A 27,738-nucleotide genomic window follows, 5' to 3' on the forward strand; every position below is an offset into this window, starting at 1 on the left:
GATGCCAGAGCAAGACCCGGTCTCTAAAAAAAATAAATAAATACATACATATGGTTCCTTAAGGGCAAAGCCAACATCTATTTCTGTTTAACATTATAACTTCCATAGTGCCCTGCCTCAAACAGCTGCCTATCAGATACTAGCCAATTAAAGTTAATTGAGTAAGAACTTGTGGATTCAACTGTCTCCTGAATTTTCCCTCAGAATGTTAATATTCCTTAAACTGCCAATTTGTGACTTAAAAAATATTTTTCTCTGCTTGGTTATCTTGGTTATATGCTGAGCTGCATTTTCTGCATTTTATTTGCTTTACAGACAGCCTCTGTTTTTCCTGTAAGTCAGAGATGAGTGTGCCACCCCACAGCTCCTCCCCAGATCTATGGGCTGCCTCCTAGGGACTGTCCTTCCCTCCATGGGAGGCCAGTGGACCAGGAGAGATGTGTGTTTCCCACACTTGCCAGATAGAATCCCCCGGAGTGCCTGTTAGGGTCACTGGTAAAAGTCAAAAAATGTTTAACCTGGTTCATCATTTCAGTTGGAAAAACTTCCCAAGATAAAATAATTTGTTAAGTCTGCAAAGTATTTTACCATTTACAAAATATACGTGAGCTTTCTCACCTTTGCTACTTAAAACCACCTCAAGAGGTCTGGAGGGTAAATGTCAGGCACCTGTTTGTCGTGTGAGGCGCTGAGACTGGGAGGCGCGGGTGCTCCGCCTGAAGTCCCACAGCTGGGAGCTGGTGGATAGAATTTCTGACCACAAGTCTTCAATCCCCAGTGTTTCCCACATGTTGAAGAGCCAACTGTAGTTAGAGATTGTTTCCATGAAACACTCGAATTATATGGGCCTCGATCCTGGCTTGCTAATTGTCAGGGATTGGCGCCCTTCAGATTGTTCTCTAAAGAGTTCTGTAAGCGCCCTGGCGCTGCCGCCCGCATGCCCAGGTCCCCCTCAGCCTGCATTTTGACTGCGATCCCACTGCACCCTTTGCCGCTCACGGCCATTGAGCGCTCTCTCCTCCGTTGGGCACCTCTGCCCTCTGCCCTCTGCTGGTGACCCCTGCTCATAGCAACTCTCTCGTCATCTTTGATGCTCCCTTCCAATGTGGGACCTGCCTTCCCCATTCTCCCCAAAGCATCTTAGGGGCCAGGCAGTTACTTGCAGCCAAACTTCCTTGATATATTGTTCAGGGGCCAGAAAAAAGGAAATACAACCCAAAGAACAGCTGATACTTCCAAAGAGATGTGGCCCTGAGCTTCCAGCCTGGACCCAGCCCCAGAGTTCCTCACCATGTTTGGCACTTAACTGTCTTCCAGATGCAGTGCCAGCCCCACATTGCCTGCACTGCCTTGGGGCCCAGAAAAACAGACATGAGTCCCTTTCCCCGCGGCCTTCCCCAGTCTGAAGTTCACCTTTCAAGTTTTCATTTACCGACCTAGAATCAGCTTAGTAGGCTTGTCAGCAGGATGGTCTCTTTTCTTGGGGTACTGCCTCCTCCCCGAGCTTGCATTACGGCCTTGAGTGGGACAAATGAAGTGGCACCGGAAAGTACCCAATATCCCTGTGTTCTGGGGCACTCAGACTTAAATGACTGCCACTAGGATAGTCCACTTCCTTCACACAGACTTTCCTTCAGTGTGAGGTCAAGTTCAAGTCTGCAGAGGCCTCCTGTTCCCACGGAAACACAGATGTAGGTCTCCAGCTTGTTGGAGACCATACCCGACTCCCCAGAACAGGCAGTATCTTAAGGACACAGAGCAATGTCACTCCCTGCTGAGAAAGTACAGATCTCTTCTAATAATAAATGTCTGCCAAAAGAGACACGGAATTTGCAAAACCAAGAAAAAGCTTAATTCCTCAGTCTAAGAAATCTGTAATAGGACCACTTTGCCCAATTCAGGTTTTCTCTCCGCAGAGGTCTATGCACCCCTAGCGCCACCTTTTCTTTCTTCCAGAGAAAAACTTTCCCTGACAAAAGGACAGAAGGGGACAGGCTGCCTCAATGAGAAATTTCATATTCCCCTCTTAGGAAGTGATTCTCCTAGGAGGCAGTTTCTGCTGCCAACTTTAACGTGCTGCTTTTACCAACTATTAAACCCACCCAGGCTTCCAAAAACAGATGCAGTTCTAGTGAGGGCAGTCTGTGACATCTAGTGCTGAGGAAGTCGAGTGCTCTGCCCATCCTCCTGTGAGTTCTTACACAGCGTAGACAGAACAGAACTTTGCCTCCACTGGGTGACGCAGGCACCCAAACACCAATTAACTGCACTGTTCTGCTAATACAATGATGCCTCCAGGGAAACTGGGCTGGGTAGGTCAGTTTGCCCTGGTATTAAACAGCCCCAGACAACTCTTGGTTGAGTTCTGTCTCCTGCTTTATAGGTGTCTTAGTCTGTGTTGTTATAATAGAATACCAAAGACTGGGTAATTTATAAAGAACAAAGATTTATCTCTCACAGTTATGGAGGCTGGGAAGACCCAGGTCAAAGAGGCTACAATCTGGTGAGGGCCTTGCTGGTCATCCCATGGTGGAAGGTGGAAGGACGATAGAGTACATGTGAGAAAGAGAAAGGGGAAGGATGCCAAATTCATCCTTTTTATGAGGAACCCACTCCTGTGATAACTAACCCTCTCCCACCCTAACGACATTAATCCATTTATAAGGGCAGAGCCTCATGACCTGATCACCTCTTAAAGGTGATTAACACCACCCACTTCTCAACACTAGCATTGGGGATTCAGTTGCCAGCACACGAATTTGAGGGGACACGTGCAACCATAGCAGTAGGATTTGCATTTCTTACTTGTCTTTCAGGCTGTCACATGTGTCCTTCCTGCTGCTGTTGGTGACTCCGCTCCACAGAGAACAATCTTCTCTTCTCATCTCTGTTGTGAGCTGAGAATCTTGACATCCAAATTTCATAGAACTGCTTCTGCATGAACAGCATACGCATTTTGAGTGAGGACCTCAGGGTCTGCCATCTGAGTAAATAACTTCAAATTTAGTTTCTTAATTGTTTCTTCTTTTTTCAGTTCTGTTGCTGATATTCATTCATCTGTCTATTCATTCAACAATACTTACTAAGCACTTACGTGTTAGGTCCTAGAGTCATGGTTCTTAACCTTGGCTACACATTTGAGTCAGCTGGGAGCCTTAAAGACTTTCCAACGCCAGGCTTCCATCACTGGAAGATTCTGATAGAAATGGTCCTGGGTATGTCTTGGGTATTGGGAGTTTCAGAACCTTCCCAGGTGATTCTAATGTGCGGCCAGGGTTGAGAACTCCAGGTCCGAAGGCTAAGGGATTTCTTCATGGTTTGTTAATACTCTGTGGGAACCCATCATCTCCCTTCCCCATAACATCTGACAGCTATTTCCACCGTTAGGAGTCTTTGGAGCTTTGTCTTGTCTATATTTTTTGCTCCTTGGAATATTTGAGTCTTTAGGGATGCTTTTCTGGACCTTTCTTTCTTGAATAATGTATAGAATATGTGATTATAAAGATTAAACTCTTGGGCCAGAGTCTGACATTGTTGCAGATAATAAGCTTTTATTGGTCATTGACTTGGGATCAAATCTTGGTATTGAAGAAATCTGAGCTGCTTCCTAGAACAGAATTTTATCTTGAGCTATAGAAGGCACACTCTGTCCCCAAACATCACGGCTTCCTTCCTCATCTTCCAGACTTGAAACTCAGGATTCTTTTTCAGCAGAGGTCTGATCCAAAAGGCCAAAGAGCAGTAGTTCCAGCTTTCCTAATCACTTCCTGTGTGACCTTGAGAAAGTTGCTTAATCACTCTGGGCTCTAGATGCCTCATTTTAAAGTTATCAGTAATACATGTCATAAACTTAATTTTATAACCAAGGGAGTTGTGATCATCAAGGATTGTAAATGCATGCTTTTTTTATAAAGAAAGAAATTCAGCAGTATTATTACAAAGTAAAATACCTACTGTGAATTGATGTTAACCCTTCACTTCTTCCTTTCTTTTCCACAAGTTTAACTCTAGTTTAGGGTTTTAAAACTTTATACAGAGATTATTGAAAGTGATTTCTGAGACTCCTGTAAAGCACAAATAATATACTATTTTAATTTGGGGTGCCGTTTATTTTGTATTGAATCTATTCAGGGTTAGAATTGGGAACGTGAAAAGAACCAAAGTTGAGTGATGCAAAGTCCAGCCTTCTGAATGGAAGACAGAGTTTCAGGAGTTGCTTGGGAGCTGGACAGCCCTTCCCTCTTCCCCCTGCTACATACAAGGAAAAATATACCCAGCAAGTGGGCAGGGCACTTCCCAAGGCTAATTTACCGGAGCCTTTTGTAATGCAATTCAGGTTACTGACTCTATTAGCAACGTGGTGTCCCACTGTTGTGCCTACAGGAAGGACATATCTTGCAGGCCAGGGGAGGTTAATGGCAGAGATTAACCCTCACGGTGCCAGAGGACCAGTTTATATTCAGTTGTCCAAGGCTGACAAAGGAAAATCAGAAAGAGAAAAGAAAAGTGAGCTGCTACTTTGAGTCAAGACCATCCCAATTTCTTTTCTCCATGCCTCCATCCTCAGGGCTCAGGGCTCTCCCCTCCACCCCCACACAGCAGAGCGGGTAGGAGTGTTCCTAGCTGTGACTTCTGTACGCCTGGATGGGGCCCATAGATTTTCATGACACAAATGGAGGCTGGGGTGCGGGAGAGTCGGACAGACCAGGGAGAGGGGATGCTGAGGCCTGAAGGAGAGAAGAGACTAAGGATCCGCACAGTGTGGGGAGAGGGAGATGGAGGCAATGGGAGGAAAGAGACGTCCCCAGGAGGGAACACTGTACAGCCACAAAGTATGCTGCTCTGATCTCCCTTCAAGACAACCTGCCGCACGGAGAGAAACTGGTGTACAGCGTTCTGCATATTCTGATCCGTTTCAGCCCTCACACTGAGCCCCCAGCACCCCCACTGCACTCCTCAAGCTGCTCCCAGCCCATCACTGAGCAGAGTGAATGCTCCTTTGCCTTGAAGATCCCCATCTGCTGGGCTTCCTGAGATTCCTCCTCCCCATGCCACTTTCCTCCCCTCCATCCTCCCACAGGTATCAGGTCTGAGCTGTACTCTGAAGGCGTTCTCTTTACCTTTCACAGATGTGTCCCCCAGTCAATAAATCTCTTGTGTATCTAATTCCATCTTAGTGTCTCCTTCTTAAGAAGCAGACTGACCCGAACTGACACTGCCCCTCTGGGATGTCCATGGGAACCTCTACATAGGGACGTCCTAGTTTATGTAAAAGGAGTCCTTTCCCTTCTGCCCGTTTATAATCTCCTCGGTCCCACCGTGCAGAATAAGGAGATCCCTTTCACTTCTCCAGCATCTGAGCATGAACGTTGCCCCAGGGGTATTAAAAACATCCCAGCTGCCAAACAAGAACAATGTGAAATATTGGCATTTGGCCTTCTTCAATCAAGATACTACAAGCCCATGATTGGTTCCATCTTAAGTATATTGTGGCTAATGGACGAACCATGGTGTTTTGTCCGTGTTGTCACGCTCTTGTTTCACATCTGTTCAAGACCAGGGCGGCAGAAGTGATGCCAAGTTTCATTCAAACATTTCCCGGAGTGGCTATGAGAAGACTCCTCACAGAACTCCAGCTCCAGGGAGCTCAGTTGACTCAGGAGCCCCAGTTCCTGCCCTCTGAAATCCATTGGCACAAATGTGCATGATTCCATCACCATGAGCTGCTCTCAGCCAACTGCTGAATGTGACTGGGAAACTGAGGCAGATCTGCTCCTGGGAGACTCAGGGCACCTCTGACGGCCAGCCTTGACTCGCAAATTCCCTGGTGGCCTTGCTGAAACTTCCTGAGGGTGCACGGCAGCCTAGGATGCTTTCACCCTCTCCCCTTCATGAAGCCTCGCACTCACACTGCCATCTGACTGGTCCCAGCCTTCCTCAGCACCGCCACCCCACCTTCGCTTTCTCTCATCCTTGATTCCTCTAATGAAATCTTTGCATGCCAAGTCTCTGCGTGTGTAAGCTCGTTGTGGATCTGTTTCTTGGAGAACCCACCCAAACACGGGTCCCTTCTTCCACCATAAACTACCCCCTGCCCTGGCTGTCAAAGACCGCAGCCCTCCTAAGGTGGATCCCATGGGCACAAAGCCATTGCCCTGACAGAGCTGAGCCTTCCTTCACTTGGACCCCATTACGCTGTCACCCGGACATTCATGGTGGGGCTCCATGGCCCAGCACTCCCTGTCTCAGTCAGAAATGCAAGGATGCCATCACGGAGGATGCAAGTCAACAGAAAGATTTGCATTAAAAAATAAAGTTGAACACTTTTTTTCTCTTTTTTAAGACAGGATCTCACTTTGTCACCCAGGCTGGAGTGCAGTGGCGAGATCGCAGCTCACTACAGCCTTGGCCTCCTGGGCTCAAGTGATCCTCCCACCTCAGCCTCCTGAGTAGCTGGGACTACAAGCACACACCACCACACCTGGCTAAATGTTATTTTTGTAGAAATTGGGAGGCCAAGGTGGGCAGATCGCGAGGTCAGGAGTTTGAGACTAGACTGGTCAACATGGTGAAACCCCGTCCGTACTAAAAATATAAAAATTAGCCACACGTGGTGGCAGGTGCCTGTAATCCTAGCTACTCGGGAGGCTGAGGCAGGAGAATTGCTTGAACCCAGGAGGCAGAGGTTGCAGTGAGCCAAGGTTGTGCCACTGCACTCCAGCCTGAGTGACAGAGCAAGACTCTGTCTCAAAAAAAAAAAAGAGAGAAAGAAAGAAATGGGGGTCTTACTATGTTGCCCAGGCTGGTCTCGAACTCCTGGGTTCAAACAATCTGCCCACTTCAACTTCCCAAAGTGCTGGGGCTACAGACATGAGCCACTGTGCCTGGCAAAGCTGTATATTTTCTAACAGAAAGCAAGTCTGTTTTGACAATGAGACCCAGCCTTGCTATTTTGATTACACAGCAGACATTTTCTGTACATTGAATGACTGAAACTGGAGGGCAGGGTGGGGTGAGCCCACATGTTCAAGTACGTAGTTTAAAAAGTATAGATTTTAAAATTATGTTATAAACAAGAATTGGAATTAATGATATTTCAGGCTTTCCAACCTTTTCTGAATATACCAGGCATGAAAACATGCTTCCAAAGTAACTGTTATAATTAAGAATCACTTGGCAAGTCTTGGTAAAGCTTTTTGGTGTACTTCCTAGAGAGTAAGAGAAATGAGTGGTTCTAATGACTGAGTAACAAATCCTTCTGCAAGTCAAATGGTTTCTAGTTCCTTGCCTTGAGCAAAATTGAAGGAGTACTTAATTGAACTGTCAACTGAGGGATGGAAAATATGATTTTTGGCAGATACTTTAGAAGCAGCTTAGAGAATTGAGTGTTACTAACATAAGAGAAATTTTTCTCTTTCCTCCTACTTATTTATGTAACCAAATGTTTCCCAGCTCCTGAATCTATAAAATTAAGGGTAAAAATAAAATTGTTCCTAACTCTGTCTCATTCATTCCCATATACATGAGCTTATCGGAAAACACAAACACTTTAATCTAGCTCTTTGAGAAATTCATTTCAAATGCAATTTTACTTTTCCTATTTAAAAATTATATTCATGTTTAATAACTTGTGATATTTTTATGTTATGCTGATTAATGGGTATGACTAGTGACATTCATGACCAAGAAGAAATATTTTAACACTTAGGGCTTAAGGATGCAGGAAAAACGTCTTATTTACAAAATTTTCAATTTACGTAGATATTTTTGTGGCAGAGAAGTAAAACAGGATGGGCAACAGGCATTGGAGTATAAAAATACGTTAGGGAAAGGCAATAAAAATATGAGTTCAAGGAGAAAAAAAGTAGTGTCAAATTTTAGACCACTATAAAGGAGCTTGTTTATGTATCTTTTTTCTTTTATTTTTTGAGATGAAGTCTTGCTCAAGTAATCCACTTGCCTCGGCCTCCCGAAGTGCTGGGAGTACAGGCGTGAGCCACTGCACCCAGCTTGTTTATGTACTTTTAAATGGATAATAGATATCAAATCACTATGATGTTTAGATATCATTGGATATGTTTTTAAATAAATTTAAAATGGCTTTGTTTAAAAATGTTCATAGTTATGTATAATAGGTTAGAAATAATATTCCATGCAACCACTTTAAATTATTTAAACTATGATGACGGGGGACATGGCTTTTCATGATTTGCTGAGAGGGAATGCAAAATTAAAAGTCTGAAGGCCAGACAGCTCAAGAGTTCTCAATCTTGGTTGCACATTAGAATCTCCTGGAGTGGCCTATAATGCCAGCACTTTGGGAGGCTGAGGTAGGGAGATCACTTGAGGTCAGGAGTTTGAGACCAGCCTGGCCAACATGACGAAACCCCGTCTCAACCAAAAATACAAAAAATTCTCCGGCCATAGTTGCAGGCACCTACGATCCCAGCTACTTGGGAGACTGAGGTAAGATAATTGCTTGAACCTGGGAGGCGGAGGTTGCAGTGAGCCAAGATCACACCACTGCACTCCAGCCTGGGTGACAGAGCGAGACCCTGTCTGGAAATAAATAAATAAATAAATAAATAAATAAATAAATAAATAAATCGGAGTCTCTAGGAGAGGGATTCAGGCATTGGGATTATTTAAAAATACTCAGATATTTTTAATGTGTCTAGGCTTGAGAACCCCTGGGGGCCTAGAAAAATAAGGACTCCTCCAGGGTGGCTGAGAGCCTGGAAGAATAAGGACCTCTCCAGGCAGGCTGAGAGTTATCTGGATCTTGTGGGAGGAGCAGGTAGCTGAGGCTCTGCGGCCCTGGGGCAAGAACAGTGAGAACTCCAAAACTTCTGATGCTTCTCTTGATTTTAGTGTCTGGTGAAGAGGAGCCGAGGTGTCCTGCCAGCTGTGTTCTAAAAACTGCACATGGCCACTCCATGCCTCAGTTCTTAGGGCCCTAAAAGCCCCTTCCTGGGCTGCTCCCGCTTCTCCTGGCACTGGGACCGCTCTTTCTTATGATCAAGGTGAGACACCCTTTCGCTAGACATGCAGAATGGGAGGCTGACCACGGGGCTGGGAAGGGGAGAAGAGAAGAATTTGGAGACAACAATATAGGGTGGAAGCGCACACTCCCAACTCCTGTAGAGCATATGGAGGGGCCATGTCAGGGACATTGATTGTGTTGATTCCGACCCACTCTAAGTCCTTTGGGATGATTTGAACTTGTCTAGGCTCTATACAGCTCCCTAGAAACAGAGGCACCCAATTTTCATGAATGACGGGTCGATATCAGGTAGGCAGAACCAGAAAGAAAACCAACAGGGAACTAGGAGTCATGAGACTCACGGGCGCCAGGGGAGGCTCCGTCCTGGCTGGCTGTGTAACCCTGGGACTTTGTCACACACATGGGCGGAAGGAAGTAGGCACTAACCGCTGTTCCAGCTCTGTGATTACATTACATTGGTGCAAAAGTAATTGCAGTTTTGCCATTACTTTTAAATGGCAGTAAGTGTAATTACTTTTGCACCAACCTAATATCTCAGTGGTCTCCTGCTTTGTAGGAGTTTGTAGACCTAGGAGATCACATCTAGGTCTGTCTGGACTGTTTGTATGAAGCACGTGTTCTAACAGAAGTGTTAGCTTAACCCGGTCATGGTCACAGGCAGCTTACCTAGACATCTCCACGACCAACTGCCTGCTCCCGGTTGACTCATTGAATTTACAAAGTCTTGCACGTCATTCTCCCCTGTCTCAAGCAATCAATATCCGACATCAAGCACTGAGATTTACCAGCCACACCTAATTCTGGGAAAGGCCAAATGAGAAAGGCGTGTCTCTCACACATGACGCCTCTCTTTATGTTCTGTACCTGGTGTGTTAGTTTCCTGTGCCTGCCCTAACAAAGCACCACCACAAAACAGGTGAGTCAAAACAACAGAAATGTATTCCCTCACTATTCCAGAAGGCAGCAGTCTGAAATCATGATCACCGGGCCATAATCAAGGTTTGGCAGGGCCATACTATCTCTGGAGGCTCCAGAGAGAATCTGTTCTTGCCTCCTTTGGTTTCTAGGAGCTGCAAGCATTCCTTGACTTGTGGACACATCATTCTAACCTCTGCCTCTATCTTCATATCACCCTCTCCTCTGTGTGTGTGTGTGTGTGTAAAATCTACCTCGGTTTTCTCTTTCAGGGATAAATGTGATCGCATTTAGGGCCCGGATAATCCAGATAATCTCCCTCATTTCAGGATAATTAATGTAATCTCATCTGCAAATGTATTTTTTCCAAATGATGTAATATTTACAGGTTTCAGAGATTAGGACCTGATATATTTGAAAGCCATTATTCAGTCTACCATACCTGGTGAACAGATGTCACTTGGTTGTAACGAGCTTTCCATCAGTCACTGAAACATCCACTGTGTGGTCCCTGGTCACACCTTTCCCTTGAGGGTTTGGTTTCTGGGTTCTAGTGCCACCTCTAACAACAATACTCAACTTGATGGCTTCTAAAACTCTAGGTGTCTGCCTGAGATAGGAATCCAGACCAAAATATTTCAGATACTTGTTGTCAGAGGGCAGTATGGATGGGGGAATAGGATGATGTGTTCCAGAACCTGGCCTGGGAAGCAATGCTGCGAGTCTATAGGGGAGTCAGAGAGACTCATTCATCAAATTACTGCTCTGTGCAGATGTGTCATTTTATGATAAGGGAATCCTTGAGTCCTAGGGTGTCCTCCAGGGGACTCTGTAGTGGAGGGACAACTTTCTAGGCCACAGGACAACTTTTTTTTTTTTTTTTTTTTTGAGACGGAGTCTTGCTCTGTCACCCAGGCCAGAGTGCAGTGGCACGATCTTGGCTCACTGTAACCTCCTTTTCCTGGGTTCCAGTGATTCTCCTGCCTCAGCCTTCTGAGTAGCTGGGATTACAGGCGGATGCCACCATGCCTGGCTAATTTTTGTATTTTTAGTAGAGATGGGGGTTTCACCATGTTGGCCAGGCTGGTCTCGAACTCCTGACCTCAGATGATCCACCCGCCTTGGCCTCCCAAAGTGCTGGGATTACAGGTGAGAGCCACCATGCCCGGCTTGACAATTTTTTTTTTTTTTTTTTTTTTAGAGACAGGGTCTCACTCTGTTGCCCAGGCTGGCACGCAGTGATGCAATCAGAGTTCACTGTGACCTCAAACTCCCAGGCTTAAGCAATCCTCCTGCCTCAGATTCCCGAGTCGCTGAGACTACGGGTGCAAGCCACCATGTCCAGATAATTTTTAAAGTGTTTTTTAGAGACGGAGTCTCCTGTGTTGCTCAGGCAGTGGACAACTCTTTTTTTTTTAATTTTTAATTTTTATTTTAATTTTTGGGGTCCATGTGCAGGCTTGTTATATAGGTAAATATGTACCATGGTGGTTTGCTGCACCTATCAACCCATTACCTCAGTATTAAGTCCAGCATGGGTCAGCTATTTTTCCTAACGTTCTCCTACCTGCTCAGAGGCCCCAGTGTGCATTGTTCCACTCCCTGTGTCCATGTGTTCCCATTGTTCAGCTCCTACTTATAAGTGAGAACACACAGTGTTTGGTTTTCGGTTCCTGTGTTAGTTTGCTGAGGATAATGGCTTCCAGCTCCATCCATGTCCCTGCAAAGGACACGATCTTGTTCCTTTTTATGGCTGCATAGTATTCCATGGTGTATACGTACCACATTTTCTTTATCCCATCTATCACTGATGGGCATTTGGGTTGATTCCATGTCTTTGCTATTGTGAATAGTACTGCAATGAACATATACGTGCATGTATCTTTGTAATAGAATGATTTATATTCCTTTTGGTATATACCTGGTAATGGGATTGCTGGGTAAAATTGTATTATTTCTGGTTCTAGGTCTTTGAGGACTCACCACACTGTCTTCCACAATGGTTAAACTAATTTGCTTTCCCACTAACAGTGTAAAAGGGTGAGGAGAACTCTTAAAGGGGTCCAACTGGGCTGAACAATCTGTAGCCAGATCACCTAAACCTACTCCTTGAATGGTGGCAGGAGAAAGGGAAGAAGGGAACAAGGGGCAGCAGAGGGGAACATGAGCTCATGCCCCATTTTTGGATGCTGTTGGAAAACAAAGGCGAATAGCAAGAGGGCGGGGATGTAAAATCTTGATAAAGGACCTCCATCTGCATGGTGCTTTTCATCAACAAATGGATCTGAGGTGCAATTAGTAAATGTGAAAGGATCTCTCAGGACAGCCACAAAACGGGTTGCTAAGTTTGGAAACTTCTCTGAGTACCTCACACATGGAAAGTCCCATTAAATATTTGTTAATGCGTTGGTGTTTCCACTTGGGAAAGAAGGGTTTCAGCCATGCACAGCATTTTTTTTAGCTTTGGTTGGATGGCGGATTCTCGTTATTCTGTCCTGGCTTTTGCTGTACTAAGAACCCTTTAATTCGAATTTGGGTAGCTTCATATCGTATTTGGATTAACACTGAACCAACACTGCCAACACTGTGGATAAAGCGTTTTCTTTTGGGGTTTAAGAGCATTAGCTCTATCCATTTGTGGTGTTTAATCTATTCTGAATCAATTGTATAATTCAAATAAATGACTCAATGGTTTTCTTATTTACCAATCTTTTCACTTGTTTATTTTCTCAACTATTCTAAGCCATTCTGCATTATCTTAGTATCCACTTCTTGACTTGCTCTCTCTCTCTCTCGCACACACACACACACGAGTGTGCTGTCCTTCATAATTTGGTACCAGCTGCAAAATGACTAATAGGCAATTACAATTTCCTCTTGAGAGTCTATGGAATACCAAACAGTAGGAGTCCTCTGATTGGGTACAAGTGTTTGGTGATGATTTTAACCACATTGGAGTTCAAGAAAGCATCAACCTACTATAATCCTTCTGGAATGGAACCAAACCAGGGACTCTCCTGGCTGTGACAGCGAGTGTGGAGAGTCAAAGTCTAGGCCTGGCTCTGCCACTAATTTCCTTCCCTGTCCAGGGACATGCTCCAAGTTGTTCCCCAGTGACCATGTCTGTGCTACCAGCTTGCAGCGGGTCCCTAGGCAGAATAGGAGAAAGGAGAGTCCCTGGAGCTCTGTGCCTATCCTCCTCCCAGACTATTCTCACCCTAGCATCAGGCCCTAGATTTAATGCCATTTCTTGGGAATGCCATTTCCTGACTCTGGGTCTAGTACAGATTCCCCTGCTACTTTCTTCCAGGCCCTGATCACCCATTACCCTATTCATATATTCAAGTACCTGCTATATGCCAGGCAGTGAGCTAGATGCCAGGCATGCAGAATGAAAAAGACTGCCTGCCCTTATGGAGCTTACAATAGGTGACAGGGAGGGGCTTGAGATAGACGGCAACCCTGTACGCAGTCAAGGTAGAATTCAGCCATAGGAAGTCACCAAAGAAGAAGAAAGGGGTATGATGAGAAAGTTCGCCAAGGGCCATCAGGGGGACTGAGCTCAGGCCCAAGTCCCAGCTGGAGAGGTGAGAGTCCTGTGATTGTTCCTGCCCAGGGACTTGCTTCAGGGCTCTGGCTCAGAACCTTTCATTCAACACAGTGTACTGACGCCTACTGGGTGCCCAGCTGTGTTGTGCCTCTTTCTTCAAACCCTGCTCTTGGTCAAATCTAGACTGTTTAGCCTGTGGTGGGCACAGGCCCTGACCTGTAGAGGGTGGTCTGGCTTTGTTACAGAATTGGGCATTTCTGAGACTTTGACAGATTCCTTAACAAGGATCAGTATAAAGTACAACACGATTGCTTCCTGAGTGCAGGCTATGATGAGAGACCAACGAATCAACTACGAAGCAGGAATAGGAACCCAAGAAAAAGAAAGGGTCTGCATAAACAGTGATGGGTTTCTAGTTTTTCTTTCAATGAGTGTTAAAACAATGGTGTCTGGTGTCCATGTCTATGCTATAGACTGTCCCCCTGACCACAGCTAATAGAGCCAGAGTAAACTCCTGACTACACTGGGCAAGAGTACACGGTCGTCAGGCTACAGTTGATGGGACCAGAGAGAGTGCCCATCCCAGGCTAGACCAATCAGAATGTTTCTCCAAGGTTTTCTAAATTGGAGCTAAGGAAAGAATCCAACAGCCAAGTGCCAGCCATATAGAGGACGCCACTGTGCAGCATGACACAGTAGGAAAGAAAGAAATTGCTACGAAGAAAGACGCACATATAGAATTCAGACACACACACACACACAGAGAGAGAGAGAGAGAGAGAGAGAGAGAGAGAGAGATTCCTGGTGCTATTTTAATCCCTGATTCTAGGCCAGACACAGTGGCTCATGCCTGTAATTCCAGCACTTTGGGAGGCCAAGGCAGGCAGATCACTTGAAGTCAGGAGTTTGAGACCAGCCTGGCCAACATGATGAAACCCCTTCTCTACTAAAGGTACAAAAATTAGCTGGGCGTTATAGCAGACACCTATAATCTCAGCTACTCAGGGGGCTGAGGCAGGAGAATCACTTGAACCCAGGAGGCAGAGGTTGCAGCGAGCTGAGATCGCACCAATGCACTCCAGCCTGGGTGGCAGGGCGAGACTCTGTCTCAAAATAAAATAAAATTAGATAAATAAATAAATCAATAACTCTGCTTCTAGTTGTTTCTGTGGCCCAGAAGGACCCCCTACCCTTACCATGACTTTGTTGTTAACTCCTTAGGGGAAAAATAAAAAAGAAATCCTTCCATTCTCTAAACCAGCTTGAGTTGGTTTATATCGCCGCATCTCCAAGAGCATAGATCTTCTGCTACACGGCAGGGCCAGGGCCAGGACCAGGACCACATTCAGCTCCAGGCAATTGCACTGAGGACTCAGTGACACAAGTAAGCAGAACTTCTCCCACTTCAGCAATTATTATTTCAGAGAAATTATTTGAAGACATTATTTTGAAGAAACTAACATCACACAAATAGCCAATGTTGACCTTAATTATGTTATTATAAGATTAACTCAACATAATTTAGCAAATATTTCTTAAGCATCTAGAACATAATCCTGTTCTGGGAACCAGGGAGAAAGCAACGACCAAAAAGCACAAAAATCTCTATTCCTCATCGATATGGCTTGATCTGTGTCGCTGCCCAAATTTCATGTCGAATTGCTATCCCCAGTGTTGGAGGTGGGGCCTGGTGGGAGGTGATTGGATCATGGGGGCAGATTCCCCCTTGGTGCCGTTCTTGCCATAGTGAGTTCTCACGAGATCTGGTCGTTTGAAAGTGTGTGGCACCTCCCCCTTCTCTCTCTCTTTCTCCTGCTCCAGGCATGTGAAGTGCCTGCATCCCCTTTGCCTTCTGCCATGATTGGAAGCTTCCTGAGGCCTCTACAGAAGCAGAAGCCACTATGATTCCTGTACAACTTGGCAGAACCATGAGCCAATTAAACCTCTTTTCTTTATCAGTTACCCAGTCTCAGGTATTTCTTTAGAGCAGTGTGAGAATGGATTAATACACCCATTCTAAGCCAACTGGTTTGCTATGGCTCCTGTAACTAAGCACCACAGATTGGGTGGCTTAAGCAACAGAAATTGCTTGTCTTGCAGTTGTAGAAGTTAGAAGTCTGAGACAAAAGTGTCCATAGCATTGGTTCCTTTTGAAGGCTATGAGAGAAGGATCCATTCCTGGCCTCTCTCCTTGACTTATAGATGGGCGTTGTCTCCCTTTATCTTCCTATCATCTTCCCTCTGTGTCTGTGTCTGTGTCCACATTTTCTCCTCTAAGAACACCACTCATATTGGATAAAAGCCCACACTAATGACCTCATTTGAATTTAATTGCCTCTTAAAGATCTGTGTTCCCTCAATGACCAATGTCCCCTTAAAAACTGTGTCCTCTCAAAAATCCATATGCACCTCAGAATGTGGCCACATATGAAGACACAGTTCAGCCTACGACAACCTTCATTGTTTTAAACCACTGAGATTTGGGTGCTGCCTGTTACCACAGAATAACCCAGACTACCCTGACTGACACAAAGAAGCAATCACAGGTAGATGCGAAAAGACAGTTTCTTCCAGTCGCATTTATGACCCTATTAAAAATGACACCAGGGACTTTATTTTAAAGAAAGCTATGTGTGTCACAGCCATGAATAAATTAGCCACCAGCAGTATTCTTAGAGTGGAATAACATTATTTTTTTCAGTTTAGGAGGCTGAGGCCAGAGAAAATGAATGTCTCTTCCTGAGCAAACAGGAAGACGCTGGCCTGAGACGACTCCCAGTCAGGGGCGTTGCCTGGTGCCTTCCTGCCTCCCTGGGATCCAACATGGCGCCTGTCACCCAGACCAACTTCCTCCCCTCAGGCTTCCCTGCGGGTGTCAGACTTGTCAGGGACCCCCAGAGCTGTCAGGCCTCCTTGTCTGCTATGAACTCGGGACGCCTCTTGCTCACCGAGGCGTTATCCTTCAACTAGTGACAGGTTAATTCCTTAATCACCTGTTTGAGTTTTCCCTCTGCCTACCAGGCCTCACTTCCTATTTCCTTGTGGTTCCTTGTGGTTTACTTCTTCCCCTGGGCAGGTCCTTCAGACTCTGAGGAGGAAAATACCCTCTGTGTTAGTTTCTGTGGTTGCTGTAACAAATTATCACAAACCAACTTGGTGACTTAAAAGAAGTTTATTCTCCCTGGAGGCCGGAAGTTCCACATCAAGGCGCCAGCAAGGCCACGCCTCCTCTGTGAGCACTAGGGGAGGATCCTTCCTGCCACTCCCAGCTTCTGGTGGCGGCTCCAGCAAGTCCTTGGCTTTCCTCCATGCATCACACTAAACTCCGTCTCCATCTTCAAATGGCTTCTCCGCTCCATCTCAAACCTCCCTCTGCTTTTCTCTTAAAAGGACACTTGTTAAGTTTGGGTGGGTGGATCACTCTTATAATCCCAGCACTTTGGGAGACCAAGGCAGGAGAATCCCTTGAGCCTAGGAGCTCAAGACCAGCCTGGGCAACATGGCAAGACCCCATCTCTACTAAAAATACAAAAATTAGTCATGGTGTGGTGGTGTGGGCCTATAGTCCCAGCTACCCAGGAGGCTGAAGTAGAAGATCACCTGATCCCAGGAGATCAAGGCTGGAGTGAGCTGTGGTCATGCCACTGCCCTTCAGCCTAGACAGCAGAGTAAGACCCTATCTCAAAAAAAAAAAAAAAAAAAAAAAAAAAAAGACACTTGAGACACTTGGTTGTTGGATTTATGTGCACTTGGATGATCCAGGATGGTCTCATTTCAAGATCCTTAATTTACTTACATCTACAAAGATCCTTTTTCCAAATAAGGTCCCACCCACAGCTTCCAGGAATTAGGATGTGGGCATGTGCTTTGGAGTGGGTGCCACCATTCAACTCACTACAATCTCTGTGTGTAAGATTTTGCCCCTCTCTGCAAGGGAAAAATAACCTCAACAAACTAAATTGGTGAAACCAGGAAAATGAAACCTAACAAGGATAATAATACCACTAATAAAATAGCTACCATTCTCTTGGTGCATAGCTTCATGAAAACTTCCCAAGACAACTGTGGGATGTAAATAAAGTCTGTGGTTGGCCTGTTCATCCCTTTCTTCACAGGTTTATCTCCTTTTACACTCTGTATGGGAAAACTCACTGCTTTTCCTTCTTTTTTTTTGAGATGGAGTCTTGCTCCGTTGCCCGGGCTGGAATGCAGTGGCACAATCTCTGCTCAATGCAACCTCTACCTCCCGAGTTCAAGCAATTCTCTGCCTCAGCCTCCCAATTGCTGGGATTACAGGTGCCCACCACCATGCCTGGCCAATTTTTGTATTTTTAGTAGACATAGGGTTTTACCATCTTGGTCAGGCTGGTCTTGAACTCCTGACCTTGTATTCCACCAGCCTCAGCCTCCCAAAGTGCTGGGATTACAGGCGTGAGCCACTGCACCCAGCCACTGCTTTTCCTTCTACACTCACTCATAATACTCTCTTTTGGCACCAGATGTGTATGGGTTTTTCCCATACCAGGCAATTTTCCAGTTCTCTGCAGACACCAACTGGGTGTCCTACAATTCAAATCTGACACTACCTGCCTGAAATCAGTGCAGACCCCACAGGTTAGGAGCTCAGTCCCACAAAACAGCCCCCTCTTCAGATGCCATTGGCAAGTCCAAGATGTCACCTGTGCTTCCGACCCCAACCACCTCCTTGGGTTTGATAATTTTCTAGATTGTCTCACAGACTTCAGGGAAATACTTTGTTACTTGATTACCAGTTTATTACAAAAGTATACAATTCAACTCAGGAGCGGCCAGATAGAAGAGACTCCTAGAGCAAGGTATAGGGGAGAAGGGGCATGCAGCTTCCATGCCCTCTGGGGTGCACCAATCTCCCAGCACCTCCACCTGTTCAGCAACCTGGAGGCTCTCTGAACTTTGTTGTTCAGGGATTTTTAGGGAGGCTTCCTCACATAGACATGAGCAATTATGAATTCAACTCCATCTCCAGCCCCTCACTCCTTCCCAGAGGATGGGGGCATGGGACTGAAAGTTCTATGCTTCTAATCATGGCATGGTCTTTCTGGTGACCAGCTGCCATCCAGGAGCCACCTCATTAGAACTAGAGATGCTCTCATCACCCAGGAAACCTCAAGGATTAGAAGCTCTGTTTCAGAAGACCGGGTTAAAAACCAAATAGTAGGCTGGGCATGGTGGTTCACGCCTGTAATCTCAGCACTTTGGGAGGCCAAGGCTGAAGGATCACCTGAGGTCAGGAGTTCAAGACCAGCCTGGTCAATATGGTGATACCTCATCTCTACAAAAATACAAAAAGCAGCTGGGCATGATGGCAGGTGCCTGTAATCCTAGCTACTCAGGAGACTGAGGTGGGAGAATTGCTTGAACCTGGGAGGTGGAGGTTGCAGTGAGTCAAGATCGCACCATTGCACTCCAGCCTGGGAGACAAAGCAAAACTCTATCTCAAAAAAAAAAAAAAAAAAAAGTAGAACAAAAGATATACCTAGCACCCCTATTGCTCAGGAATTTACAGGTTTTAGGCACTCTATGCCAGGAACTAGAGACAGAAACCAAAAAAAAAAAAAAAATATATATATATATATATATATATATATAATTTTGTTACGATGTCACACCTCCTTCTACTTCCACCGTCTCCCCGTAACCCAGGATCCTCGTATTTATCAACTAATTCTGTTTAAGTTCCTAGGTGGTTAATAAGTAGTTCCTCTACAGACATTTGCATTTTACATTTGAATAATAGAAAGAAGGACAATGCTAAACCCACGGAAGAAATTTTTTCATTGTAAAATTTTGGACATTGATAAGGCATCTATTTCTGGATGAAAAGAAGGACTGAAGTGGTAGCACTGCTTCTAATTGTGCATGCTCTGTGTCTCAGGCTGTATCAGATTCTATCATTAAGTTAATCCCCAAGATAGACTCAGACAGCACCCTGGTCAGACTGGAGCCTAGCTTTAGGCTGGCAGGAGAGAGGGGTTTGGGGAGAGAGAGAGAGAAACAGAATTGGTACTCAAAATAACCTCAAGAAGCAAAGCTGCTGAAACCAGGAAAATGAAACCTAACAAGGATAATATTAATACTACTACTAATAAAATAGCTACCATTCTTTCAGTGCTAATAACAAGCTAGACACTGTGCTGGCACTTATAAATTTCCCTATTTGATTTCCAAAGTCAGCTATACACATTCAGCATGGAAAAAAAACTCTGCAGGTGGTTCTCATGAAAAAAAATCTAAAGGTTTTAGTGACCACAAGCTCAGTAAGTCAGTAACATTGTTAGCACATGTGGCTGCAAAAAGGGGGCATGAATTTAGGCAGTTTTTGTGATATTGTAGTGCCCAGATCAAGGGTGATAAATAAACCTAATTTAGCAAGAGGCTACCTCTTGCACCCCATTAACTGAGCTCAGGGTCTTGAGGGACACAAGATAAAGCAAGTGCCTTCCAATGTCATAGTTTATTTGTGGACAGATCTTCACTGAATCCTAACTGGCTTCTTGCTCCTTGGAGATGGCTTGAACATTCTGGGAGAAAAGCTGAAATCTCCTCTTTAGCTTTCTCTCTGCCCACACTACAATCCTGGAGCAGCCACCTCTGGGTTCATGCCTTGACCTGACTTCCCCCTGGGGCACCCCAAAGGCCTCCTCTCCACTAGAATGTCTCAGCCCCCCAAGTTAGAATATTTTCACTCTTTCTTCAGGAGCCAGCTGTACCCGTTCTTACTTGAATCCCTCTTCATTGAGGGTCTCTGTTTATTGGACAAGGACTGATGATGATGGGACAAGTGGAGGGAGAAGTGAAACCTTCAATTAAGTAATCCAAGAGAGAAACCAGAATGGGGTGGGGGTTGGCCACCAGGCCAGGTAGGAACAGCTGTAGTGTGTTAGTCTGTTCTCATGCTGCTAATAAGAGACTGGGTAATTTATAAAGGAAAGAGGTTTAATTAACTCACAGTTCCACATGGCTGGGGAGTCCTCATAATCATGGTGGAAGGTGAATGAGGAACAGAGTCATGTCTTACATGGTGGCAGGCAAGAGAACATGTGCAGGGGAATTCCTCTTTATAAAACCATCAGATCTCATGAGACTTATTCACTATCATGAGAACAGCATGGGAAAGACTTGCCCCGATGATTCAATTACCTCCCACCGGGTCCCTCCCATGAGATGTGGGAATTGTGGGAACTACAGTTCAAAGTGAGATTTGGGTGGGGACACAGCCAAATCGTATCATAGAGAAAATGGTATATTTAGCTTAGAGAAGGATTTGGGAGTCCCAAGAACTGAACTCATGTAATGATAATTTTAACTATCATGTATTGGATTAAGAGTAACAGGCTTTCTCCTCCATGTTTTATCTACATCATGCTTATTCACCTGAACCTTCACAAGTCGCTTATGAAAATAAGGTAAAGCAAAGCAAGGCAAGACACTGAGAGCTTAAGTTTGAGGTCTCTTAGCTAAGTGAATGTCAGAACCAGCATTCTACCAGAAGTTCTAATGCTACTCTCCACCATCAAGAAGGAGAAAGCAAGATTTATTTTGTTTTACATCAAAAGATAAATGTAGGGATAATCAGCCAACATTCAAGGAAAGCAGATTGTTGGCCCAGTCTAGGAAAGAAGTCTCTAACAGAGCTGTCTGGTAACCAGTGGGTGGCCTGTGGTGCCCTGAGCCTCCCATCAGGAGAGGATCCAAGCAGAAGTCGGCCAACCATCTGCCGTGGATATATTAAGGAGATCTGCCATCTAATGAAGGTTGGGCCAGGAGAACTTGAGAGGATATATGTGCTTGGTTCATTGAAGCCCTCTTGGGTTCTGGGCAGTTCTCTAAAAGCCTGACATTCTAGGATTCCCCAAACCTGATAAACTTCTTTGCAATATTAAATCCACAAAAATCAATGTCTTCGGAATCTTACCACAGAAAAGCAGTATCTGACCATGTTTGTTTTCTGGGCTGCTTCTCATATTCCATTCTCTCTCTTGCCCAGGATTAATTTTACACTCATATTTTCTTTTCCTTTCTACAGTTAAGAACAATGGTGCACTTATACTATCCTTAGACTATGCTTGAGACATGAATAAGGCCTGAATTCTCTACTCTTAATGAATAACTCCCTGTGTGCCAAATATCAATTCACACTTTATTTTATAACAAATTTTGGTTTCTTAAGCTGTGTGTTCTGAGAACTTGGTATAGGAGTTCCTGGCATCCTCTGATTCACTGTGGCTTTCCATTTTCCATGGTGTTTAATATCTTTATTTTGAAGCTTAAGAACGGTGACACAGGAAAGGGGCAATTTGAGTTCATTAATAGTAATCACAATAATGCAACCACAACCACTAATAGTTACATGGTACTTACTACACACCAGGTCCCATCCTCAGCACCTTAAATATATTAACTCATTTAATCTTCATGACAGGGCCATGAAGTAACTATTCCAATTATCCCCATTTTAAAGGTAAGGAAACAAGTGTGGAGGAGTTAAGTAATTTGCAAGAAGCAGAGATGGGATTTGATTCCAGGCAACTGATAGTGACAGGAGGCAGCCAAATGCCTTGGAAGATAGGGGTGGGTCCCCAGTGAAACCCCACCTTCAAGTCAAAAACAGCCTGAAGGCTGAAAGACCGGACTGCTGATCCTGGATGAAACCTGCATCCCAAAGTGAGAACTTCTGTTCCTGTTTGCCCACCCTTTCCTAATTTATTCTTTCTGAATAATGCCTTTTAACCACGCAAATATTGCTTTTTCCAATACTACCTACAGCCTGCCCTTCCCCTATTCTGAGCCCATAAAAGCCCCGGACTTAACCATATTAGGGGGGACCCTCCTGCCTTTGGGTAGGGGGAACACTCCCACACCCTCTCTCTGCTGAAAGCTGTTTCATCACTCAATAAAACTCCCCACTTGCTCTCTCTTTAATTGTCAGTGCATCCGCATTCTTCTTGGGCATGGGACAGGAACTTGGGAACCAGTGTGCAAACCAGACTCGGCCTAGGTGGTCCAAATGGGTGGACCATCTCCTGTAGCAGGTAGCGTGGTTGAGTGAGGTCCCAGTGGTGTGTCACTGGCTGAAGATCCCCGGCTTGCAAAGTGACCTAGAAAAAAATCCAGCTTAGCAAATGTGTTCCACTGTCCCCACCCTTAATCCACACCATCCTGCCTAGAGTGTGGGCCTGCTGATGACCAAGGGACCCTGGGGGCGTTGTCCACTTCCCTGGCTTTGGCATCCTCATCTGTGACATGAAGAACAGGCCAGGTACTCTGTGATCACTTCCAGCTCTGACGTTCAGGAGACAGCATTTCAAAGCAATGACACAGTATATGGACGTGGCTCTGTGTCCACACCCACAAGCCAGCCAAGAACCCTAAATTCACCTAATAGAGGAGCTCCTTACTCTGTTTTCTGAGCTCTCCATGCATTAAAATGACCTCATTTGATTCAGAAATCCATTCCCGGGTGTGGCGGTCTCTTCGTAGCAATTACATTTCCCCTAATTTATTCCTGAGTGCAGTTGGGAAAACCAGGGGTCAGCGTGTAGCAAAATACACTCTGCAACCTAAAAGTCATTTATTAGCATTCTTTAACTTCCTTTTGACTAAATAAACCATTAATCACATCCTTTAGATTCATTTATTTACTTACCAACACATTTGTTAAATGCTGTTAGTGTAGCAGGCACCATGTTAGCCACTGTGTCTCTGTTTAGGTTTTGGTAAAATCTGACCTGGGCGGCCACATTAGGGCTATGCTACCTGCTGCAAAACCTCCATAGTTCAAAGGCTTAACAAATAAAAGTTTATTTCTTGTTCAGCTAAAGAATAAAACTGGTTCTGACCCAGGTTCTTTCCCTCTTGTGGCTCTCGCTCCCTGGGGCATAGGAGGTAGTTGCATGCAGCTCTCTGACGGGAAATGAGCAGAAGAGAAGGTGCACTTTTCTCCTACACACCTTTGCCCCAGAAGTCACATGCAGCCCTTCTACTCATTGGTTACATTGGTGGAGACCTGGATGCAAGGTCTGAGCGGGTAGATGGGGTGGGGTGCTGAGAAATGTCACCCCAGCTTAGCAGCTTTTTCTCAGAGGGGAACTGCTGTCTTGGGAGCAGCTTCTGTGAAAGCTATTCAGTGGCTGAATTGTGGCACGCATACCAGAATGCACCTAGCAGGGCCTGCTGGACTCTCCAGTGGAGTTGCCCTGGGCAGGTGGGCAGGAATGCCCTGTCCATGACACTGATGTGCACAACAGCTCCTTGGCAACTCTTCTTTGGAAATTACTTTTCAAGCAATTTGGAAGCAAAAGTTCTTTCTTTGTCAATCCCTCAGTGGTGACAATCTGCATTCTTTCTGGGCTGATTTAATTGTTGCAGGTAGTCACGAGTCGTTCTGAGTTAAGTCTGGAGCATGAAAAGAGTGCAGAGTGCTCAGTCATGTGGTTTTGAATCAAAGTCAAAATGTATCACTAAGTGAAGGGATTGCTTCTATCCAGTGCCTGCCGCATGGACTCTGAGATGAGCCGAGCCCCAGCACTGTTTTGAGCAAGGGTAGGATTGCTTGATTAAGGCAGCAAGAGGAAGAACACTATTCTCTAAATATTAAGTATGTAGTCCAGGACAAGTCTCCAGACCCTTTCTGGACTTGTTTCTTCATCTGTAAATTGGGAGATGGGTGCGGACTAGATCATCCCTTGCCTTCCTTGGACCCCTGACATGCCAGATTCTAAGGATCAAGTTTTCCAAGGAGACTGCTTTGAATCCCACCTCTTATCTGCATAGGTCACTGCCGGAGGATTTGGTTTAAATACAGCCTCATTTTTGCTAAAACTCAGCCTCATATTTCCAGTTATTCACACATTGTATTTTCTAGAATTGGAGAAGCCCAGGCTGGAAAACCATCCTTCAGACAATTTGGAAGCAAAGGTTCCTTCTTTGTAAATCCCTCAGTGTTGGCAATACGCATTCTCTGTGGACAGATTTAATTCTTGCAAATGGGTCCTAGCTCTGCCACCACACATGACACAGGACAAGCCTCAGAACCTCTGCTTCCTCAAATATGACCTGGAAAAATCACAGCCCCCTCCCCGTGGGAATGGTGTGAACTCACAAGTCAGAAAACGCAGTGTCTGGGCATGGTGCCTGGCACGAGAAAGCACCAACAGATACACACCATTGGGACTGGGCTATCTTGACCATTACTATCAGCCATTCCACTCCCGGACCTGCTCCATGGGACCCCTGTTGGTGATCTGGGGAATAGGCGGACCTCCCTCCTGGCAGCATCCCTCTTTGGATTGTACTGTTTTAAAAGAAAAGTCATAATAATAGCGGGGCAGTTCTACTCCTTGCTCCCAGCTTTTATCCTTGGGTCATGTCATACAAAAGCAGTCAGACCCCTCTTCTGCGAGGCAGCCCTCAAATGCAGAATGCCAGCTAGAAACATCTCACTGTCTCTCCAGGATCCTCACACTTGTACTTTCTGCCATCGTTCCTCTTATAAAAATGAATTCCTGGGGTTTTTTCCCCTACAATTCTGACTCCTCCTCCTTGAAAAGGAAACAGCTTGTCTTTATTTCCTTTAAAATGGGACACAGACATGCATGGTGATTCATGCTTACAATCCCAGCACTTTGGAAAACCAAGGCAAGAGGGTTGCTTGAGGCCAGGAGTTTGAGACCAGCCTGGGCAACATAGCGAGATCTCAGCTCTACAAAAATTCAAAAAAAAAGTAGCCAGGTGTGGTGGCACACACCTGTGGTCTCAGCTACTTAGGAGGCTGAGGTGGGGGCCCTGGAGGTCAAAGCTGTAGTGAGCTATGATTGCACCACTGCACTCCAACCTGAGCAACAGAGTGAGACCCTGTCTCAAAAAATAAAAATTAAAAATAAATAAAACGGGACATGGAATGAAGCCGTAGGTGAGACTGCCCTGAGCCCAGCAGAGGGGAATGTCACAACTGCACATTGGAATCACTTGAGGAGGTTTAAAAACTCCAATGCCCAGGCCACACCCAGACAGCTTACATCAGATTCCCCAGGGATTTGACATCAATATTTTCAAATCTTCTAGGTGATTTCAGTGAGCAGCCAAACTTGAGAATCACTGTTATAGACACTTACTCCTATTAATGTGGTATAAAATTACAACCAATTTTTACTAAATTCAAGACTGAGTCATATTTAGTCTACTGTTAAAAAACAAAACAAAACACCATGTCTTTTTTTTACATGGTAGAAAGCCATTGACTCCTATTTTTTTTTCTTTTTTAGAGATGAGGTCTCACTGTGTTGCCCAGGCTGGTCTCAAACTCCTAAGCTCAAGCAATTTTCCTGCCTCAGCCTTCCACTCCTGTAAGCTACGATTATAGGAGTGAGCCTCCGCACCCAGCCAGTTCCCAATTCTTTATTGTTTTAATTACTTACATACAAATATTTTATACTTATAGAGATTAAATATTTTCTCGTTAAGTTGGTCTCTTTCATATAATCCAGACCGGGCGTGTTGACTCATGCCTGTAATTCTAGCACTTTGGGAGGCCATGGCAGGTGGATCACCTGAGGTCAGGAGACCAGCCTGGCCAACATGGTGAAACCCCGTCTCTACTAAAAATACAAAAATTAGCCAGGCATGGTGGTGACCTGTAGTCCTAGCTACTTGGAAGGTTGAGGCAGGAGAAGTGCTTGAACCTGGGAGGTGGAGGTGGCAGTGAGCTGAGATTGTGCCACTGCACTCCAACCTGCGTGACAGAGCGAGACTCCATCTCAAAATAAATAAATAAAAAGAATTTTAAAAATATATAATCCAGAAGTCAACAAACTTTTTCTGAAAAGGGTTAAATAATAAATATTTTGGGCTTTATAGGCCATGCAGTCTCTGTCACAAGTAATCAATTCTTCTATTACAGCACAAAATCAATTCTTCTATTACAGCACAAACCATAGACATCCATGAACAAATGAATGTAGATATGTTCCAATAAAACTTTATTTATAAAAACAGGCAGCAAGCCAGATTCTCCCATAGGCTATAGTTTGTCAATCCCTGTGTAAGTGAGCAACTTTATTTTGGTTTCCAGTTCTGTCATATAGTACATTGGCTTCTACCTTCCTTTGCTCAACAAATCAGATAAGCAACTTTTCTTTGTTTCCATCTAAATCATTGATAAAACTGTTGAACAAGACAAGTCACACCCATTAGGATGGCTATTTCACACCCAGTAGGATGGCTATTCTGAGAAAAAGAAAATAAGAAAACAATAAATGTTGGCAAGGCTGTGGAAATATTGAACCCTTGTGCATTGCTAGTGAGAATGCAGAATGGGACAGTCACTAAGGAAATCAGTATGGTAGTTTCTCAAAAAATTCAACATAGAATTATGAGGAGCTATATTTCTGGGTATATACCCAAAAGAATTGAAAGCAGGGAGTGGAACAGATATTTGTACATTAATATTCATTGCAGCATTACCCAAAACAGCCAAAAGCTAGAAGGCACCCAAATGTCCATCAAAGGATGAATGGATAAACAAAATGTGGTGTATACTGCTGCTATGGTTTAGATGTGATTTATCCCCACTTAAAACTCCTGTTGAAATTTGATTCCCAATATGGCAGTGTTGGGAGGCGGAGCCTAGTGGGAGGTGTTTGGTTCTCGGGTCCCCATCGTCATGAATAGATTAATGTTGTCTCACAGGTATGAGAGCGTTCTCACCTGCTCAGGAATGGATTACTCCCTGGAAGCGGGAGTTCTTTTTTTTTTTTTTTAGATGGTGTCTTACTCTGTCACCCAGGCTGGAGTGCAGTGGTGTGATCTCGGCTCACTGCAACCTCCACCTCCCAGGTTCAAGCAATTCTCCTGCCTTAGCCTCCTGAGTAGCTGGGACTACAGACGTGTGCCACCATGCCTGGCTAATTTTTGTTTTTTTGTATTTTTAGTAGAGACAGGGTTTCACCATAGTGGCCAGGCTGCTCTGGAACTCCTGACCTCATGATCCACCTTCTTCAGCCTCCCAAAGTGCTGAGATTACAGGTGTGAGCCACCGTGCCCGGCCTGGGAGTTCTTACAAAGTGATATCACTGCTCTTGTGATATTGAACATGCCTGCTCCTCCTTTGTCCTGCCATGTTATAACACAGCATGGAGGCCATCACCAAAAATCAGCACCATGCCCTTGAACGTCCTGATCTAGAACTATGAACTAAATAAACCTCTTTTTAAAATAAATTACCCAGAATCAG

Source organism: Macaca mulatta, chromosome 18 (assembly GCF_049350105.2).
Source record: "Macaca mulatta isolate MMU2019108-1 chromosome 18, T2T-MMU8v2.0, whole genome shotgun sequence".
NCBI lineage: Eukaryota > Metazoa > Chordata > Mammalia > Primates > Cercopithecidae > Macaca > Macaca mulatta.